We start from the raw sequence: 19,125 nt of genomic DNA, 5'->3' as shown, positions 1-19,125 counted from the left end.
TTTCACTGTAAGTCTGTGAGCGTTTCACTGTTAGTCTGTGAGCGTTTCACTGTCGGCCCGCGAGCGATTCACTGTTAGTCTGTGAGCGTTTCACTGTTAGTCTGTGAGCGTTTCACTGTCGCTCCGCGAGCGTTTCACTGTAGCCCCGTGAGCGTTTCACTTCCGCCCCGCAAGCATTTCACTGTTAGTGTGTCATCGTTTCACTGTCGCCATGCGAGCGTTTCACTGTTAGTCTGTGAGCATTTCACTGTCGGCCCGCAAGCTTTTCACTGTTGGTCTGTGAGCGTTTCACTGTCGCCCCGCGAGCGTTTCACTGTTAGTCTGTGAGCATTTTACTATCGCCCCGCAAGCGTTTCACTGTTAGTCTGTGAGCGTTTCACTGTCGCCCCGCGAGCGTTTCACTGTTAGTCTGTGAGCGTTTCACTGTTGGCCCGCGAGCGTTTCACTGTCGGCCCGCGAGTGTTTCACTGTTAGTCTGTGAGCGTTTCACTGTCGCCTCGCGAGCGTTTCACTGTCGCCCCGTGAACGTTTCACTGTCGCCCCGTAAGCATTTCACTGTAAGTCTGTGAGCGTTTCACTGTTAGTCTGTGAGCGTTTCACTGTTGCCCCGCGAGCCTTTCACTGTTAGTCTGTGAGCGTTTCACTGTCGCACCGCGAGCGTTTCACTGTTAGTCTGTGAGCGTTTTATTGTCGCCTCGCAAACGTTTCACTGTTAGTCTGTGAGTGTTTCACTGTCGCCCCGCGAGCGTTTCACTGTTAGTCTGTGAGCGTTTCACTGTCGCCCCGCGAGCGTTTCACTATTAGTCTGTGAGCGTTTCACTGTCGCCCCGCGAGCGTTCCACTGTTAGTCTGTGAGCGTTTCACTGTCGCCTCGCGAGCGTTTCACTGTCGCCTCGCGAGCATTTCACTGTAGCCCCGTGAGCGTTTCACTGTCGCCCCGCAAGCATTTCACTGTTAGTCTGTGAGCGTTTCAATCTCGCCCGCGAGCGTTTCACTGTTAGTCTGTGAGCGTTTCACTCTCGCCCTGCGAGCGTTTCACTGTTAGTCTGTGAGCGTTTCACTGTCGCACCGCGAGCGTTTCGCTGTCGCCCCACGAGCGTTTCACTGTCGCCTCGCGAGCGTTTCACTGTCGCCCCGTGAGCGTTTCACTGTCGCCCCGTAAGCATTTCACTGTTAGTCTGTGAGCATTTCACTGTCGCCCCGCGAGCGTTTCACTGTAAGTCTGTGAGCGTTTCACTGTTAGTCTGTGAGCGTTTCACTGTCGGCCCGCGAGCGATTCACTGTTAGTCTGTGAGCGTTTCACTGTTAGTCTGTGAGCGTTTCACTGTCGCTCCGCGAGCGTTTCACTGTAGCCCCGTGAGCGTTTCACTTCCGCCCCGCAAGCATTTCACTGTTAGTGTGTCATCGTTTCACTGTCGCCATGCGAGCGTTTCACTGTTAGTCTGTGAGCATTTCACTGTCGGCCCGCAAGCTTTTCACTGTTGGTCTGTGAGCGTTTCACTGTCGCCCCGCGAGCGTTTCACTGTTAGTCTGTGAGCATTTTACTATCGCCCCGCAAGCGTTTCACTGTTAGTCTGTGAGCGTTTCACTGTCGCCCCGCGAGCGTTTCACTGTTAGTCTGTGAGCGTTTCACTGTTGGCCCGCGAGCGTTTCACTGTCGGCCCGCGAGTGTTTCACTGTTAGTCTGTGAGCGTTTCACTGTCGCCTCGCGAGCGTTTCACTGTCGCCCCGTGAACGTTTCACTGTCGCCCCGTAAGCATTTCACTGTAAGTCTGTGAGCGTTTCACTGTTAGTCTGTGAGCGTTTCACTGTTGCCCCGCGAGCCTTTCACTGTTAGTCTGTGAGCGTTTCACTGTCGCACCGCGAGCGTTTCACTGTTAGTCTGTGAGCGTTTTATTGTCGCCCCGCAAACGTTTCACTGTTAGTCTGTGAGTGTTTCACTGTCGCCCCACGAGCGTTTCACTGTTAGTCTGTGAGCGTTTCACTGTCGGCCCGCGAGCGTTTCACTGTTAGTCTGTGAGCGTTTCACTATTAGTCTGTGAGCGTTTCACTGTCGCTCCGCGAGCGTTCCACTGTCGCCCCGCGAGTGTTTCACTGTTAGTCTGTGAGCTTTTCACTGTCGCCCCGCGAGTGTTTCACTGTTAGTCTGTGAGCGTTTCACTGTTTTTCTGTGAGCGTTTCACTGTCGCCCCGTAAGCATTTCACTGTTAGTCTGTGAGCATTTCACTGTCGCCCCGCGAGCGTTTCACTGTAAGTCTGTGAGCGTTTCACTGTTAGTCTGTGAGCGTTTCACTGTTGCCCCGCGAGCCTTTCACTGTTAGTCTGTGAGCGTTTCACTGTCGCACCGCGAGCGTTTCACTGTTAGTCTGTGAGCGTTTTATTGTCGCCCCGCAAACGTTTCACTGTTAGTCTGTGAGTGTTTCACTGTCGCCCCACGAGCGTTTCACTGTTAGTCTGTGAGCGTTTCACTGTCGGCCCGCGAGCGTTTCACTGTTAGTCTGTGAGCGTTTCACTATTAGTCTGTGAGCGTTTCACTGTCGCTCCGCGAGCGTTCCACTGTCGCCCCGCGAGTGTTTCACTGTTAGTCTGTGAGCGTTTCACTGTCGCCCCGCGAGTGTTTCACTGTTAGTCTGTGAGCGTTTCACTGTTTTTCTGTGAGCGTTTCACTGTCGCCCCGCGAGCGTTTCACTGTTAGTCTGTGAGCGTTTCACTGTCGCCCCGCGAGCGTTTCACTCTTAATCTGTGAGCGTTTCACAGTTAGTCTGTGAGCGTTTCACTGTCGCCCCGCGAGCGTTTCACTGTTAGTCTGTGACCGTTTCACTGTCGCCCCGCGAGCGTTTCACTGTTAGTCTGTGAGCGTTTCACTGTCGCCCCGCGAGCGTTTCACTGTCGCCTCGCGAGCGTTTCACTGTAGCCCCGTGAGCGTTTCACTGTCGCCCAGCAAGCATTTCACTGTTAGTCTGTGAGCGTTTCACTCTCGCCCCGCGAGCGTTTCACTGTTAGTCTGTGAGCGTTTCACTGTCACACCGCGACCGTTTCACTGTCGCCCCACGAGCGTTTCACTGTCGCCTCGCGAGCGTTTCACTGTCGCCCCGTGAGCGTTTCACTGTCGCCCCGTAAGCATTTCAATGTTAGTCTGTGAGCATTTCACTGTCGCCCCGCGAGCGTTTCACTGTTAGTCTGTGAGCGTTTTATTGTCGCCCCGCAAACGTTTCACTGTTAGTCTGTGAGCGTTTCACTGTCGCCCCACGAGCGTTTCACTGTTAGTCTCTGAGCGTTTCACTGTCGGCCCGCGAGCGTTTCACTGTTAGTCTGTGAGCGTTTCACTGTTAGTCTGTGAGCGTTTCACTGTCGCTCCGCGAGCGTTCCACTGTCGCCCCGCGAGTGTTTCACTGTTAGTCTGTGAGCGTTTCACTGTCGCCCCGCGAGTGTTTCACTGTTAGTCTGTGAGCGTTTCACTGTCGCCCCGCGAGCGTTTCACTGTTAGTCTGTGAGCGTTTCACTGTCGCCCCGCGAGTGTTTCACTGTTAGTCTGTGAGCGTTTCACTGTCGCCCCGCGAGTGTTTCACTGTTAGTCTGTGAGCGTTTCACTGTCGCCCCGCGAGCGTTTCACTGTTAGTCTGTGAGCGTTTCACTGTCGCCCCGCGAGCGTTTCACGATTAGTCTGTGAGCGTTTCACTGTCGCCCCGTGAGCGTTCCACTGTTAGTCGGTGAGCGTTTCACTGTCGCCCCGCGAGCGTTTCACTGTTAGTCTGTGAGCGTTTCACTGTCGCCCCGCGAGCGTTTCACTGTTGGTCTGTGAGCGTTTCACTGTCGCCCCGCGAGCGTTTCACTGTCGACCCGCAAGCGTTTCACTGTCGCCTCGCGAGCGTTTCACTGTCGCCCCGTGAGCGTTTCACTGTCGCCCCGTAAGCATTTCACTGTTAGTCTGTGAGCATTTCACTGTCACCCCGCGAGCGTTTCACTGTAAGTCTGTGAGCGTTTCACTGTTATTCTGTGAGCGTGTCACTGTCGCCCCGTGAGCGTTTCACTGTTAGTCTGTGAACGTTTCACTGTCGCCCCGCGAGCGTTTCACTGTTAGTCTGTGAGCGTTTTATTGTCGCCCGCAAACGTTTCACTGTTAGTCTGTGAGTGTTTCACTGTCGCCCCCACGAGCGTTTCACTGTTAGTCTGTGAGCGTTTCACTGTCGGCCCGCGAGCGTTTTCACTGTTAGTCTGTGAGCATTTCACTGTCGGCCCGCGAGCGTTTCACTGTTAGTCTGTGAGCGTTTCACTATTAGTCTGTGAGCGTTTCACTGTCGCTCCGCGAGCGTTCCACTGTCGCCCACGAGTGTTTCACTGTTAGTCTGAGCGTTTCACTGTCGCCCGCGAGTGTTTCACTGTTAGTCTGTGCGTTTCACTGTTTTTCTGTGAGCGTTTCACTGTCGCCCGCGAGCGTTTCACTGTTAGTCTGTGAGCGTTTCACTGTCGCCCCGCGAGCGTTTCACTCTTAATCTGTGAGCGTTTCACAGTTAGTCTCTGAGCGTTTCACTGTCGCCCGCGAGCGTTTCACTGTTAGTCTGTGACCGTTTCACTGTCGCCCGCGAGCGTTTCACTGTTAGTCTGTGAGCGTTTCACTGTCGCCCGCGAGCGTTTCACTGTCGCCAGCGAGCGTTTCACTGTAGCCCCGTGAGCGTTTCACTGTCGCCCCGCAAGCATTTCACTGTTAGTCTGTGAGCATTTCACTCTCGCCCGCGAGCATTTCACTGTTAGTCTGTGAGCGTTTCACTGTCACACCGCGAGCGTTTCACTGTTAGTCTGTGAGCGTTTCACTGTCGCCCGCGAGCGTTTCACTGTTAGTCTGTGAGCGTTTTATTGTCGCCCCGCAAAACGTTTCACTGTTAGTCTGTGAGTGTTTCACTGTCGCCCACGAGCATTTCACTGTTAGTCTGTGAGCGTTTCACTGTCGGCCCGCGAGCGTTTCACTGTTAGTCTGTGAGCGTTTCACTATTAGTCTGTGAGCGTTTCACTGTCGCTCCGCGAGCGTTCCACTGTTAGTGTTTCACTGTTAGTCTGTGAGCGTTTCACTGTTTTTCTGTGAGCGTTTCACTGTCGCCCGCGAGCGTTTCACTGTTAGTCTGTGAGCGTTTCACTGTCGCCCCGCGAGCGTTTCACTCTTAATTTGTGAGCGTTTCACAGTTAGTCTGTGAGCGTTTCACTGTCGCCCGCGAGCGTTTCACTGTTAGTCTGTGACCGTTTCACTGTCGCCCGCGAGCGTTTCACTGTTAGTCTGTGAGCGTTTCACTGTCGCCCCGCGAGCGTTTCACTGTCGCCCGCGAGCGTTTCACTGTAGCCCCGTGAGCGTTTCACTGTCGCCCCGTAAGCATTTCACTGTTAGTCTGTGAGCGTTTCACTCTCGCGCGCGAGCGTTTCACTGTTAGTCTGTGAGCGTTTCACTGTCACACCGCGAGCGTTTCACTGTCGCCCCCACGAGCGTTTCACTGTTAGCGTTTCACTGTCGCCCCGTGAGCGTTTCACTGTCGCCCGTAAGCATTTCACAGTTAGTCTGTGAGCGTTTCACTGTCGCCCGCGAGCGTTTCACTGTTAGTCTGTGACCGTTTCACTGTCGCCCCGAGCGTTTCACTGTTAGTCTGTGAGCGTTTCACTGTCGCCCGCGAGCGTTTCACGATTAGTCTGTGAGCGTTTCACTGTCGCCCGTGAGCGTTCCACTGTTAGTCGGTGAGCGTTTCACTGTCGCCCCGCGAGCGTTTCACTGTTAGTCTGTGAGCGTTTCACTGTCGCCCGCGAGCGTTTCACTGTTGGTCTGTGAGCGTTTCACTGTCGCCCGCGAGCGTTTCAGCGTTTCACTGTCGCCTCGCGAGCGTTTCACTGTCGCCCCGTGAGCGTTTCACTGTCGCCCCGTAAGCATTTCACTGTTAGTCTGTGAGCATTTCACTGTCACCCCGCGAGCGTTTCACTGTAAGTCTGTGAGCGTTTCACTGTTATTCTGTGAGCGTGTCACTGTCGCCCCGTGAGCGTTTCACTGTTAGTCTGTGAACGTTTCACTGTCGCCCCGCGAGCGTTTCACTGTTAGTCTGTGAGCGTTTTATTGTCGCCCCGCAAACGTTTCACTGTTAGTCTGTGAGTGTTTCACTGTCGCCCCACGAGCGTTTCACTGTTAGTCTGTGAGCGTTTCACTGTCGGCCCGCGAGCGTTTCACTGTTAGTCTGTGAGCATTTCACTGTCGGCCCGCGAGCGTTTCACTGTTAGTCTGTGAGCGTTTCACTATTAGTCTGTGAGCGTTTCACTGTCGCTCCGCGAGCGTTCCACTGTCGCCCCGCGAGTGTTTCACTGTTAGTCTGAGCGTTTCACTGTCGCCCCGCGAGTGTTTCACTGTTAGTCTGTGAGCGTTTCACTGTTTTTCTGTGAGCGTTTCACTGTCGCCCCGCGAGCGTTTCACTGTTAGTCTGTGAGCGTTTCACTGTCGCCCCGCGAGCGTTTCACTCTTAATCTGTGAGCGTTTCACAGTTAGTCTCTGAGCGTTTCACTGTCGCCCCGCGAGCGTTTCACTGTTAGTCTGTGACCGTTTCACTGTCGCCCCGCGAGCGTTTCACTGTTAGTCTGTGAGCGTTTCACTGTCGCCCCGCGAGCGTTTCACTGTCGCCTCGCGAGCGTTTCACTGTAGCCCCGTGAGCGTTTCACTGTCGCCCCGCAAGCATTTCACTGTTAGTCTGTGAGCATTTCACTCTCGCCCCGCGAGCATTTCACTGTTAGTCTGTGAGCGTTTCACTGTCACACCGCGAGCGTTTCACTGTTAGTCTGTGAGCGTTTCACTGTCGCCCCGCGAGCGTTTCACTGTTAGTCTGTGAGCGTTTTATTGTCGCCCCGCAAAACGTTTCACTGTTAGTCTGTGAGTGTTTCACTGTCGCCCCACGAGCAATTCACTGTTAGTCTGTGAGCGTTTCACTGTCGGCCCGCGAGCGTTTCACTGTTAGTCTGTGAGCGTTTCACTATTAGTCTGTGAGCGTTTCACTGTCGCTCCGCGAGCGTTCCACTGTCGCCCCGCGAGTGTTTCACTGTTAGTCTGTGAGCGTTTCACTGTTTTTCTGTGAGCGTTTCACTGTCGCCCCGCGAGCGTTTCACTGTTAGTCTGTGAGCGTTTCACTGTCGCCCCGCGAGCGTTTCACTCTTAATTTGTGAGCGTTTCACAGTTAGTCTGTGAGCGTTTCACTGTCGCCCCGCGAGCGTTTCACTGTTAGTCTGTGACCGTTTCACTGTCGCCCCGCGAGCGTTTCACTGTTAGTCTGTGAGCGTTTCACTGTCGCCCCGCGAGCGTTTCACTGTCGCCTCGCGAGCGTTTCACTGTAGCCCCGTGAGCGTTTCACTGTCGCCCCGTAAGCATTTCACTGTTAGTCTGTGAGCGTTTCACTCTCGCCGCGCGAGCGTTTCACTGTTAGTCTGTGAGCGTTTCACTGTCACACCGCGAGCGTTTCACTGTCGCCCCACGAGCGTTTCACTGTCGCCTCGCGAGCGTTTCACTGTCGCCCCGTGAGCGTTTCACTGTCGCCCCGTAAGCATTTCACAGTTAGTCTGTGAGCGTTTCACTGTCGCCCCGCGAGCGTTTCACTGTTAGTCTGTGACCGTTTCACTGTCGCCCCGCGAGCGTTTCACTGTTAGTCTGTGAGCGTTTCACTGTCGCCCCCGAGCGTTTCACTGTCGCCTCGCGAGCGTTTCACTGTAGCCCCGTGAGCGTTTCACTGTCGCCCGTAAGCATTTCACTGTTAGTCTGTGAGCGTTTCACTCTGTTTCACTGTTAGTCTGTGAGCGTTTCACTGTCACACCGCGAGCGTTTCACTGTCGCCCCACGAGCGTTTCACTGTGAGCGTTTCACTGTCGCCCCGTGAGCGTTTCACTGTCGCCCGTAAGCATTTCACTGTTAGTCTGTGAGCATTTCACTGTCGCCCGCGAGCGTTTCACTGTAAGTCTGTGAGCGTTTCACTGTTAGTCTGTGAGCGTTTCACTGTTGCCCCGCGAGCCTTTCACTGTTAGTCTGTGAGCGTTTCACTGTCGCCCCGCGAGCGTTTCACTGTTAGTCTGTGAGCGTTTTATTGTCGCCCCGCAAACGTTTCACTGTTAGTCTGTGAGTGTTTCACTGTCGCCCCACGAGCGTTTCACTGTTAGTCTGTGAGCGTTTCACTGTCGGCCCGCGAGCTTTTCACTGTCAGTCTGTGAGCGTTTCACTATTAGTCTGTGAGCGTTTCACTGTCGCTCCGCGAGCGTTCCACTGTCGCCCCGCGAGTGTTTCACTGTTAGTCTGTGAGCGTTTCACTGTCGCCCCGCGAGTGTTTCACTGTTAGTCTGTGAGCGTTTCACTGTTTTTCTGTGAGCGTTTCACTGTCGGCCCGCGAGCGTTTCACTGTTAGTCTGTGAGCGTTTCACTATTAGTCTGTGAGCGTTTCACTGTCGCTCCGCGAGCGTTCCACTGTCGCCCCGCGAGTGTTTCACTGTTAGTCTGTGAGCGTTTCACTGTTTTTCTGTGAGCGTTTCACTGTCGCCCCGCGAGCGTTTCACTGTTAGTCTGTGAGCGTTTCACTGTCGCCCCGCGAGCGTTTCACTCTTAATCTGTGAGCGTTTCACAGTTAGTCTGTGAGCGTTTCACTGTCGCCCCGCGAGCGTTTCACTGTTAGTCTGTGACCGTTTCACTGTCGCCCCGCGAGCGTTTCACTGTTAGTCTGTGAGCGTTTCACTGTCGCCCCGCGAGCGTTTCACTGTCGCCTCGCGAGCGTTTCACTGTAGCCCCGTGAGCGTTTCACTGTCGCCCCGCAAGCATTTCACTGTTAGTCTGTGAGCGTTTCACTCTCGCCGCGCGAGCGTTTCACTGTTAGTCTGTGAGCGTTTCACTGTCACACCGCGAGCGTTTCACTGTCGCCCCACGAGCGTTTCACTGTCGCCTCGCGAGCGTTTCACTGTCGCCCCGTGAGCGTTTCACTGTCGCCCCGTAAGCATTTCACTGTTAGTCTGTGAGCATTTCACTGTCGCCCCGCGAGCGTTTCACTGTTAGTCTGTGAGCGTTTCACTATTAGTCTGTGAGCGTTTCACTGTCGCTCCGCGAGCGTTCCACTGTCGCCCCGCGAGTGTTTCACTGTTAGTCTGTGAGCGTTTCACTGTTTTTCTGTGAGCGTTTCACTGTCGCCCCGCGAGCGTTTCACTGTTAGTCTGTGAGCGTTTCACTGTCGCCCCGCGAGCGTTTCACTCTTAATCTGTGAGCGTTTCACAGTTAGTCTGTGAGCGTTTCACTGTCGCCCGCGAGCGTTTCACTGTTAGTCTGTGACCGTTTCACTGTCGCCCGCGAGCGTTTCACTGTTAGTCTGTGAGCGTTTCACTGTCGCCCCGCGAGCGTTTCACTGTCGCCTCGCGAGCGTTTCACTGTAGCCCCGTGAGCGTTTCACTGTCGCCCCGCAAGCATTTCACTGTTAGTCTGTGAGCGTTTCACTCTCGCCGCGCGAGCGTTTCACTGTTAGTCTGTGAGCGTTTCACTGTCACACCGCGAGCGTTTCACTGTCGCCCCACGAGCGTTTCACTGTCGCCTCGCGAGCGTTTCACTGTCGCCCCGTGAGCGTTTCACTGTCGCCCCGTAAGCATTTCACTGTTAGTCTGTGAGCATTTCACTGTCGCCCCGCGAGCGTTTCACTGTAAGTCTGTGAGCGTTTCACTGTTAGTCTGTGAGCGTTTCACTGTTGCCCCGCGAGCCTTTCACTGTTAGTCTGTGAGCGTTTCACTGTCGCCCTGCGAGCGTTTCACTGTTAGTCTGTGAGCGTTTTATTGTCGCCCCGCAAACGTTTCACTGTTAGTCTGTGAGCGTTTCACTGTCGCCCCACGAGCGTTTCACTGTTAGTCTCTGAGCGTTTCACTGTCGGCCCGCGAGCGTTTCACTGTTAGTCTGTGAGCGTTTCACTGTTAGTCTGTGAGCGTTTCACTGTCGCTCCGCGAGCGTTCCACTGTCGCCCCGCGATTGTTTCACTGTTAATCTGTGAGCGTTTCACTGTCGCCCCGCGAGTGTTTCACTGTTAGTCTGTGAGCGTTTCACTGTCGCCCCGCGAGCGTTTCACTCTTAATCTGTGAGCGTTTCACAGTTAGTCTGTGAGCGTTTCACTGTCGCCCCGCGAGCGTTTCACTGTTAGTCTGTGAGCGTTTCACTGTCGCCCCGCGAGCGTTTCACTATTAGTCTGTGAGCGTTTCACTGTTAGTCTGTGAGCGTTTCACTGTCGCCCCGCGAGCGTTCCACTGTTAGTCGGTGAGCGCTTCACTGTCGCCCCGCGAGCGTTTCACTGTTAGTCTGTGAGCGTTTCACTGTCGGCCCGCGAGCGTTTCACTGTCGGCCCGCGAGTGTTTCACTGTCGCCCCGTAAGCATTTCACTGTTAGTCTGTGAGCATTTCACTGTCCCGCGAGCGATTCACTGTAAGTCTGTGAGCGTTTCACTGTTAGTCTGTGAGCATTTTATTGTCGCCCCGCAAACGTTTCACTGTTAGTCTGTGAGTGTTTCACTGTCGCCCCACGAGCGTTTCACTGTTAGTCTGTGAGCGTTTCACTGTCGGCCCGCGAGCGTTTCACTGTTAGTCTGTGAGCGTTTCACTATTAGTCTGTGAGCGTTTCACTGTCGCTCCGCGAGCGTTCCACTGTCGCCCCGCGAGTGTTTCACTGTTAGTCTGTGAGCGTTTCACTGTCGCCCCGCGAGTGTTTCGCTGTTGGTCTGTGAGCGTTTCACTGTTTTTCTGTGAGCGTTTCACTGTCGCCCCGCGAGCGTTTCACTGTTAGTCTGTGAGCGTTTCACTGTCGCCCCGCGAGCGTTTCACTCTTAATCTGTGAGCGTTTCACTGTCGCCCCGCGAGCGTTTCACTGTCGCCTCGCGAGCGTTTCACTGTAGCCCCGTGAGCGTTTCACTGTCGCCCCGCAAGCATTTCACTGTTAGTCTGTGAGCATTTCACTTTCGCTCCGCGAGCGTTTCACTGTTAGTCTGTGAGCGTTTCACTGTCACACCGCGAGCGTTTCACTGTTAGTCTGTGAGCGTTTCACTGTCGCCCCGCGAGCGTTTCACTGTTAGTCTGTGAGCGTTTTATTGTCGCCCCGCAAACGTTTCACTGTTAGTCTGTGAGTGTTTCACTGTCGCCCCACGAGCATTTCACTGTTAGTCTGTGAGCGTTTCACTGTCGGCCCGCGAGCGTTTCACTGTTAGTCTGTGAGCGTTTCACTATTAGTCTGTGAGCGTTTCACTGTCGCTCCGCGAGCGTTCCACTGTCGCCCCGCGAGTGTTTCACTGTTAGTCTGTGAGCGTTTCACTGTTTTTCTGTGAGCGTTTCACTGTCGCCCCGCGAGCGTTTCACTGTTAGTCTGTGAGCGTTTCACTGTCGCCCCGCGAGCGTTTCACTCTTAATCTGTGAGCGTTTCACAGTTAGTCTGTGAGCGTTTCACTGTCGCCCCGCGAGCGTTTCACTGTTAGTCTGTGACCGTTTCACTGTCGCCCCGCGAGCGTTTCACTGTTAGTCTGTGAGCGTTTCACTGTCGCCCCGCGAGCGTTTCACTGTCGCCTCGCGAGCGTTTCACTGTAGCCCCGTGAGCATTTCACTGTCGCCCCGCAAGCATTTCACTGTTAGTCTGTGAGCGTTTCACTCTCGCCGCGCGAGCGTTTCACTGTTAGTCTGTGAGCGTTTCACTGTCACACCGCGAGCGTTTCACTGTCGCCCCACGAGCGTTTCACTGTCGCCCCGTGAGCGTTTCACTGTCGCCCCGTAAGCATTTCACTGTTAGTCTGTGAGCATTTCACTGTCGCCCCGCGAGCGTTTCACTGTAAGTCTGTGAGCGTTTCACTGTTAGTCTGTGAGCGTTTCACTGTTGCCCCGCGAGCCTTTCACTGTTAGTCTGTGAGCGTTTCACTGTCGCCCCGGCGAGCGTTTCACTGTTAGTCTGTGAGCGTTTCACTGTCGCCCTTAAGCATTTCACTGTTAGTCTGTGAGCGTTTCACTGTCGCCCCTCGAGTGTTTCACTGTTAGTCTGTGAGCGTTTCACTGTCGCCCCGCGAGCGTTTCACTGTTAGTCTGTGAGCGTTTCACTGTCGCCCCGGCGAGCGTTTCACTGTTAGTCTGTGAGCGTTTCACTGTCGCCCTTAAGCATTTCACTGTTAATCTGTGAGCGTTTCACTGTCGCCCCGCGAGTGTTTCACTGTTAGTCTGTGAGCGTTTCACTGTCGCCCCGCGAGCGTTTCACTCTTAATCTGTGAGCGTTTCACAGTTAGTCTGTGAGCGTTTCACTGTCGCCCCGCGAGCGTTTCACTGTTAGTCTGTAAGCGTTTCACTGTCGCCCCGCGAGCGTTTCACTATTAGTCTGTGAGCGTTTCACTGTTAGTCTGTGAGCGTTTCACTGTCGCCCCGCGAGCGTTCCACTGTTAGTCGGTGAGCGTTTCACTGTCGCCCCGCGAGCGTTTCACTGTTAGTCTGTGAGCGTTTCACTGTCGCCCCGCGAGCGTTTCACTGTTAGTCTGTGAGCGTTTCACTGTCGCCCCGCGAGCGTTTCACTGTCGCCCCGCGAGCGTTTCACTGTTGCCTCGCGAGCGTTTCACTGTAGCCCCGTGAGCGTTTCAGTGTCGCCCCGCAAGCATTTCACTGTTAGTCTGTGAGCGGTTCACTGTCGCCCCGCGAGCGTTTCACTGTCGCCCCGCGAGCGTTTCACTGTTGCCTCGCGCGCATTTCACTGTCGCCCCGTAAGCATTTCACTGTTAGTCTGTGAGCATTTCACTGTCGCCCCGCGAGCGTTTCACTGTAAGTCTGTGAGCGTTTCACTGTCGCCCTCGAGTGTTTCACTGGTGCCCTGCGAGCGTTTCACTGTTAGTCTGTGAGCGTTTCACTGTTAGTCTGTGAGCGTTTCACTGTCGCCCCTCGAGTGTTTCACTGTTAGTCTGTGAGCGTTTCACTGTCGCCCCGCGAGCGTTTCACTGTTAGTCTGTGAGCGTTTCACTGTCGCCCCGGCGAGCGTTTCACTGTTAGTCTGTGAGCGTTTCACTGTCGCCCTTAAGCATTTCACTGTTAGTCTGTGAGCGTTTCACTGTCGCCCCTCGAGTGTTTCACTGTTAGTCTGTGAGCGTTTCACTGTCGCCCCGCGAGCGTTTCACTGTTAGTCTGTGAGCGTTTCACTGTCGCCCCGGCGAGCGTTTCACTGTTAGTCTGTGAGCGTTTCACTGTCGCCCTTAAGCATTTCACTGTTAGTCTGTGAGCGTTTCACTGTCGCCCCGCGAGCGTTTCACTGTCGCCCCGCGAGCGTTTCACTGTCACCCCGTGAGCATTTCACTGTTAGTCTGTGAGCGTTTCACTGTCGCCCCGCGAGTGTTTCACTGTTAGTCTGTGAGCGTTTCACTGTCGCCCTTAAGCATTTCACTGTTAGTCTGTGAGCGTTTCACTGTCGCCCCGCGAGCGTTTCACTGTTAGTCTGTGAGCGTTTCACTGTCGCCCCGCGAGAGTTTCACCAGGGTAATGACTCAAGTGCGCTTATGAGGCAGATAATGTCATGTTCAGTTGAAGTCGGAAGTTTACATACACCTTAGCCAAATACATTTAAACTCAGTTTTTCACAATTCCTGACATTTAATCCTGGTAAAGATTTCCTGTTTTAGGTCAGTTAGGATCACCACCTTATTTTAAGAATGTGAAATGTCAGATTAATAGTAGAGAGAGTTATTTATTTCAGCTTTTCTTTCTCTCATCACATTCCCAGTCGGTCAGAAGTTTACATACACTCAATTACTATTTGGTAGCATTACCTTTAAATTGTTTAACTTAGGTCAAACGTTTCAGGTTGCCTTCCACAAGCTTCCCACAATAAGTTGGGTGAATTTTGGCCCCTTCCTCCTGACAGAGCTGGTGTCACTGAGTCAGGTTTGTAGGCCTCCTTGCTGGCACACGCTTTTTCGGTTCGGCCCACAAGTTTTCTTTCGGATTGAGGTCAGGACTTTGTGATGGCCACTCCAATACCTTGACTTTGTTGTCCTTTAAGCCATTTTGCCACAACTTTGGAAGTATGCTTGGGGACATTGTCCATTTGGAAGACCCATTTGCGACCAAGCTTTAACTTCCTGACTGATGTCTTGAGATGTTGCTTCAATATATCCACATCATTTTCCTGCCTCATGATACCATCTATTTGTGAAGTGCACCAGTCTCTCTTGCAACAAAGCACCCTTACAACACGATGCTGCCACCCCCGTGCTTCACAGTTGGGATGGTGTTGTTCGGCTTGCAAGCCTCCCCCAAACATAACGACATAAACATATTTTTGCTTCATCAGGCCAGAGGGCATTTCTCCAAAAATTACAATCCTTGTCCCAATTTGCAGTTGCAAACCGTCTGGCTTTTTTATGGCAGTTTTGGAGCAATTGCATCTTCCTTGCTGAGCGGCTGTCACGTCCTGACCTTCGTTCTTTTGTTATGTCTTTGTTTTAGTATGGTCAGGGCGTGAGTTGGGTGGGTTGTCTATGTTAGTTTTTCTATGATTTGCTATTTCTGTTTTTGGCCTGGTATGGTTCTCAATCAGAGGCAGCTGTCAATCGTTGTCCCTGATTGAGAACCATATTTAGGGAGCCTGTTTTCTATTGTGTTTCGTGAGTGATTGTTTTCTGTTTTCTGTTGTGTGTCTGCACCAGCCAGAACTGTTTTCGGTCGTTCTCTTTGTTATTTTGTTTTTTTCCGTGTTCATTTAATAAACATGGATACATATACCACGCTGCACCTTGGTCCTCACCTTCTTCCACCAACAACGGCCGTTACAGAATCACCCACCACCAAAGGTCCAAGCAGCGTGGTAACGGGCAGCAGCAGCAGCAGCGATATCAGGACTCCTGGACATGGGAGGAGATTCTGGATGGCAAGGGACCCTAGGCACAGGCTGGAGAATATCGCAGCCCCAAGGCTGAGCTGGAGGCAGCGAAAGCGGAGAGACAGCCTGGTGCGGGGGCTGCCACTGGAGGGCTGGTGCGTGGAGGTGGCACCGGACAGACCGGACCGTGAAGGTGCACTGGAGCCTGCCCCGCCTTACCTGGTTGAATGTTCCCCGTCCCTGTTCCCCATAGTTCCCCGTATTGGGCTGGGGCACGCGGGGAGTGTGGCGAAGTCAGGTAGGAGATGTGCGCCAACTCCCCGTGCTTACCGTGGAGAGAGAGGGACCGGATATTATGCTGTGAGGCGCATGGTGTCCCCGGTGCGCAGGCATAGCCCAGTGCGATACATAGCCCGGTGCAAAATATTTTCCCATGATGTCAAGAAAAGAGGCACTGAGTTTGAAGGTAAGCCTTGAAATACATCTACAGGTACACTTCCATTTGACTCAAATGATGTCAATTAGACTATCAGAAGCTTCTAAAGCCATGACATCATTTTTTCCCCCAAGCTGCTTAAAGGCACAGTCAACTTAGTGTTTGTAAAATTCTGACCCACTGGAATTGTGATACAGTGAATTACAAGTGAAATAATCTGTCTGTAAACAATTGTTGGAAAAATGACTTGTGTCATGCACAAAGTAGATGTCGTAACTGACTTGCCAAAACTATAGTTTTTAACAAGAAATTTGTGGAGTGGTTGAATGACTCCAACCTAGGTGTCTGTAAACTTCTGACTTCAACTGTACTTCTCAGACAAGTACTTCTCAGACAAGTACTTCTCAGACAAGTATTTCTCAGACAAAACCCTCCAAGTGTCAGAGAAGACAAGGGAAGGCATTTTCCCTACACGTAACAAAGAACCTTATAATAAAGTAATTTTCATTGTGATATGCCTCATTGTATTAGTTAGATGACGGAAGAGTGATTTAATGTGATGTATGACAGCTTTTCTAAACCAGTGGTATGTAGGTCACACACATTTATGCACACATTCACGCACGCACACACAAACGCACACGTACGAGCACACACACAAACCACTCTTTCAAAAACACACACAATCTGCTCTTTGTTTTAACATCTTCCAGTGTCTCTAATTATTTGGGTCAGAGTTAATGAGTGATGGAGAGTCATGTGTTGGTGTGTGTGTTCATCACAGCTTCTCCTCTCATTCTGAGCTGTTACGAGTCAGTCTGTCAAAGCCTGGAGACTTTATTTATTCATTCAGCTCATTTATATTTCTCATGTTTCTAGTGTGAGGGATTGAGCGAACATTTCCTTTTTGAAGTAAGTCAATTTCACTTCCGTTTATTCTACACCTCCATACGCGTGTCTTTACTCAGTTTAGGAGACGAGGAGAGAGAGCGAGAGAGAGAGAGATATTTCAGGGGGCTAATTTAAGTAAAACATATTTTGAGAAATGAAATCATTCTCAGGGGATAGTCCGCCCCCACCCCTGCCCCCACTATCCCCCTCCCCAGTCAAAAAATCTGGTGCTGTCGTCGTAACGCGATTAGCTAACAAATACAACCTCTTGCCGTGTGAGGAAGGAAGCCTGATGAAATATGACAACTCTCTCCTCTTATCACTGAGAACATCAATCACTGAGTAAGCCATTGATTTTTGTGGAGGGAGTCAGTCACACACCTTCGCATGGCAAAGCCAGAGCCCTTGAGTATCAGGTATATACAACCTGTCATGCGGCATAAATGGAGTACGATGTGATGTACTCAGAGTATGTTTTTGCAAAGACAAGAAAATGATTATCCCCGAGACATTCAATACGACACATACAGTATTATAATATTAGTTAATTATTCCAGTAACATTGGAACTGATGTAACATTCTTTTGATTCCATTTTTAGATGTTGCCAACAAGGTGACTGACATATTAAATGATCTTTAACCAGCTCCCTGGACATACATAGTAATCAAACGACAAGTTAGGTTCCACATCAGATGTTTACAATTTGATGTTTATCTGTGACTGCCTGTATCCCCTGATACTGAGACATGTCAAACACAACTGATGTCCTGAATTTCACCAAAGGAAAAACTGAAATACCATCAAAAAACTGCTTTATGAATAAATACTTTTAATATTAAATATTAAATTCAATCTCCATCATGACATTAAAGCTTCCTTTATGTGTACTGTACATCAGTCATGTTAACCAGCATCACTTGTCATAAACAGAACTAATGATAGGTGTGAATACAAGCCAACATCAAGTCATTCTATTCCCAGTTTATCTGTATTTGTTAATTGAGGCAGCATTTAAACACAACCTCAGTGTAATATCAGGCTCGGATGGTACGATTAGTCCCTAGCTATCTGACAGATGGGTAACAGAGGTTGAACGGTCATCCATCACCAGCTACGACCTATTACACCTCTAGAACCAGCCTCGGCAGACATCACACTCCAGCCTGTGTGTGACGTCTGTCGACTAGCAGGCCCGGCCTGTCCCAAGATCATCTGTGTGGGTTACTGTGTTGCCAAGGCTGGCGTGGCCTGGGGGTGGTGGGTCTGTTTGCTTGACAGACTGGCTTTGGCACCTAGCACCGGTCATCTTTGTTACAAAACGCCCCCCAGCTTATGGATGGGGACAGGAGTGCCACAACCTGCCTGAGCTAGCTGCAGCGCCAGCCCGGCACCTGCGAGACTTACCCTGCTGTTTTACCTCGTGTCACCTCGGTTGGTCCCAGCCAACAGCGACCATGTACTCTCTACAGTACTTCAAGGCCTAATATGTTCTAAAATATGAGTGTTTTTACAAGGTTTCTTCTTTGGGCTTGACACATTTCAGGAGGCGTTACCTCTATGGATTCATCCATTGTTATCAAGCTCTCACAATGAATGATAGTCTCTAGTCTCTGGTGTCCTATCAAGTGCCTGATAGCCCTCCATTATGAGATAAGACATAATTTGCTGCTGGTGGATAGCTAATTAGCTACTTATAATTGGTTAACTGCTCTATATGAGCCACACAGCGGTCTTTGATGTTATACTTCAATGTATTACTGTTTCCAGGCTACCAATTAACTGTGTTATTACATCTGTGAGCCCAAACAAAAAGGTTTTACAGTGCAAGATCTTGGTGGAAATGGTATTTGGTATTTTCTGGTGGCCTTATTAGGCCTACTTTAAATTATTATTGAATTAAATTGGTAATACAATTTGCTCATAATGATGTACTTTGTAACCAGGTAGTTTCCAAATATATACTAGATCATTATGGGCCCATAAATGTAATTATTACTTATGTTTTCTCTTCTGAAATACTAGGTGCAGTTGTCTTGCCTGGCATTATAAAACCAATGGAATAGTTCCAGAAACATTATACCGATAATCAGACACACCTCACTGCCTAATGTAAGGAAAACGATGACTATTTAAACCCAGGTGTTAACAGTGAAACTGATTAGAGAGAGTCATGTTCATAGTGCTGGATAGAGCAAAAGACAGTCAAAAAAAGATAGATTTCTGATTGAACCGTCTGTCTGGCCTTCCGAGAGGACTGATGGCATCTGATATCAGGCTGCCCCTTCATGCCCCATTAGTTAACCTCATTCCTGACATGATGGAAGAGCTCTGGGCCTAGCCACTGACAGTGTGGGGAGAAGAGAAAGAGGAATGAGGGAGAAGTGAGGGAGAAGAGAAAGAGGAATGAGGGAGAAGTGAGGGAGAAGAGAAAGAGGAATGAGGGAGAAGTGAGGGAGAAGAGAAAGAGGAATGAGGGAGAAGTGAGGGAGAAGAGAAAGAGGAATGAGGGAGAAGTGAGGGAGAAGAGAACAAGGAATGGGGGAGAAGTGAGGGAGAAGAGAAAGAGGAATGAGGGAGAAGTGAGGGAGAAGAGAAAGAGGAATGAGGGAGAAGTGAGGGAGAAGAGAAAGAGGAATGAGGGAGAAGTGAGGGAGAAGAGAAAGAGGAATGAGGGAGAAGTGAGGGAGAAGAGAGAGATGAGAGAGAAGTGAGGGAGAAGAGAAAGAGGAATGAGGGAGAAGTGAGGGAGAAGAGAAAGAGGAATGAGGGAGAAGTGAGGGAGAAGAGAAAAAGGAATGAGAGAGAAGTGAGGGAGAAGAGAAAGAGGAATGAGGGAGAAGTGAGGGAGAAGAGAAAGAGGAATGAGGGAGAAGTGAGGGAGAAGAGAAAGAGGAATGAGGGAGAAGTGAGGGAGAAGAGAAAGAGGAATGAGGGAGAAGTGAGGGAGAAGAGAGGAA

This window comes from Oncorhynchus keta, chromosome 23, assembly GCF_023373465.1.
Source record: "Oncorhynchus keta strain PuntledgeMale-10-30-2019 chromosome 23, Oket_V2, whole genome shotgun sequence".
Taxonomy (NCBI): domain Eukaryota; kingdom Metazoa; phylum Chordata; class Actinopteri; order Salmoniformes; family Salmonidae; genus Oncorhynchus; species Oncorhynchus keta.
The sequence above is the reverse complement of the archived record's forward strand: the minus strand, read 5'-3'. Positions refer to the sequence as shown.